A 2893-nucleotide genomic window follows, 5' to 3' on the forward strand; every position below is an offset into this window, starting at 1 on the left:
CTGCCTGAACAGTAACCCAAAGTTCTTCTGTAACATCGGGAAATTTTTCTTCAGCCTACAGGCCCATTGTATCTGGCAGACTTTTCCATGAAGCAGTGAATTTGAAATGCTGTTTTGCCTCTATTGGCAGTTTGTCAGTCACTTTCTTCTGTGTCCTGCAGAATGTCTGGAACATTTCATGAAGCAGGAACCCTGAAGGACTAAGGAGACATTTTTATGGTGTTGGTTTTCTTCTACTTTATGCAAGTTACAGGGATCAAACTCAGGTTGCCACGCCTTGGTGGCAAAAACCTTTGCCTTTTGAGCCCTCTTATATTTTCACTGGAATAAGGGAATAGACTTCCTCCCTTATTCTGAAGAACCACAGAAAAGGCCTTTTTCTTAGTGGGGCATGAGAATGTTTGCAGTTGGAGTATGGAAGGATGTTTTGCACACATTTTCTCTGTCTCTGTCTCTTCAGAAAACTACCCTTGTTGAGGGACCAGGTGTATGCCAAGTTTGCCTATTTAGTATTGGGAGTGATAAGCCAGAGAAAATGAGGGGGTTGTCTGAGTTTCCTACCGGACTCAGGCATTGAGATCCAGTATGGTGTTTTCCAGCAGAAGTTTCTTTTCAATTCTATTTTGTTTCTAATTGCCATTTCATAAGAGGTCTCTTCAGGTACTTAATGCTCTTTGGGCTTCCCGTCCGGAGAAGTACTTTATATGTTTATTATTTGTTTATCTTAAAGTTTTTCTGAGGTCTATATTTGAACTTAATATGCAGCCCATGCTAGCCTGGGACTCAGGATCCTTTCCCCTCAGTCTCTCAAGTGCTAGGATTACAAGCATTTGCCACCAGTGTCCAGTGCTGAGCAATACTCTAGCCTGAGATGTATTTGAACAACATCAACTTTGATCCACTGGGAAGTGTACTTTGTGGTATACTTTTTCCCTCTTGGTAATTGTCTCCTTCTTGTTCATGGGTGATCTCTTGAGGCTGAGTGAAACTGGTGTGGTTGAAGACTGAGTCAGAGGAGCTGAGGGGGGATGCCCAGGAGAACTCTTCATCCAAACTGTAAATACACATTGATGCAGAGTGACAGGGGGAGGACTTGTGTATTGTAGTGTTGAGCTGCGGGCCTCTTCCCACAGCCAGGCTCATGGCTGCCTGGCTAGCTCATGCCCCAAAATAACGACACACACACACAGTATTCTTTTAAACACTGCTTGGTCCATTAGCTCTAGCCGTTACAGGCTAAATCTCATATCCTGCAATGAGTCAGTTCCCATGAGCTCTGTCACTGTGATCTCATATTGATAACCTATTCAGTGTTCACGTCCAGGACGTTGAGTTTTAATTTTTGTCCTAATCTGATAAAGAAAAAAGATGAGGAGAATAGAGGAGCCTGATGTAAGTCCTCAAAATGGATCATTTGAAAAGTAAGACTGCCTGCCTCCATGTGTGCTTCCAACCTGTATTAGCAAATCCATCCTTCCATAGATTAGCTATACACAACCCAAGTGTCCAGCGCACTACAAACCACAGTTTAAACCTAACTGCTTTTGATTTCTGGAACAATTGCTGTCCCATCAATGTCTCATAACAACACAGCAAGGTATGTAAGAATGCCCCACACACCCCCTTAGAGGAATTTCAGGAACCCAAAGAGGCAGCAAGTTATCTTTATAGGAAATACAAATGTTTCTTCAGGGACAAAATGATGTACATTAAAAAACAGATTGGTGTACTCACTATGATTGTATGTGATATGATGCACACAGGATATTGGTTCTGAATACTTGGCCCTCAGGAGGTTTTTGAGATTGTGGAGAACCAGAACCTTGCTGGAGGAATTGGTGTCTGAAAGGATTAGCCTTGATGTATCAGGGCATCTTTCATTGGTCCCCAATGTTTACTGATTTCCTTACAGGGAACTAGAAGCCTCCAACTCCTGCTGCCATGGCTTCTGCAACATGAACAGTGAGAACTTCCTCCACACCCGGGTTGTTTTCATCACATAAGAAGGTGTAAGTCAGAAGCAATGTAACACACCAGTTTAGAATTATGATTCATAAAATGGTTATTTCTTTTAAGGGGCTCCTGCAACACACCTATTTGGAAATAGCAGCAAAATTTACCAGTATGTGACAAAAACCTATTTTAGTTTATCTTTCCGGAGACAGGATCTGATCTCTAGAGTGGTTCCCAGAAAGCCTTGGGGTGACCCCAACGAGGACCTTGGGCAGGTGAGCTGTGGGTGCCTGCACTGTGCCATTTCCCTAGGCACTACGGGTGTATTGTCCCATAATCAGACTGATGACTATCTTGAATATCACCATAGAACTGTTGTACAGAAAAGGATGGAGATAAAGACAGGGACCCACATCAGAAAACTAGACTGAGCTTCCAAGCTCCAGTTGAAGAGCTGAAGGGGAGAGAATAAGAGCAAAGAACATAGGAATACAAGGGCTTGGTCCACCCACTGAGACACTGTGTCTGAGCTAATGGGAGGTCAACAAAACCAGCTGTGCTGGGACTGACAGAGCATGGGATCAAAGTGGAAGCATTATATATAGATGCATACCTTCCTCAATCTGGATGGAGGGGGGGCATGGGATTCCCACAGGTCAAGGTACGCTGCCCTGTATAAGGACTGGATTTGAGTGGAGAGGATTGGTGGTTGCATGAGTAGTTAGGGGGAGGAGGAAAGGAAGTGGAAATTTGAAATTTATTATTTATGAAGTAAGAAAATAATCAATAGAAGATAACCAATGGAGAGATGGGATCTAAGAAAAAAAAACTTTCATGTGAGTTGTTGACTCAGACACCAAAGACTTTTTCAGAAAAATAAGATACAGGGACTGAGTTGCTTGGGTAAGAGTGTGACTTGAGTAATTGGGAAGATGAGTGG

This window comes from Chionomys nivalis, unplaced genomic scaffold (genome assembly GCF_950005125.1).
Source record: "Chionomys nivalis unplaced genomic scaffold, mChiNiv1.1 scaffold_28, whole genome shotgun sequence".
In the NCBI taxonomy this organism is placed as follows: domain Eukaryota; kingdom Metazoa; phylum Chordata; class Mammalia; order Rodentia; family Cricetidae; genus Chionomys; species Chionomys nivalis.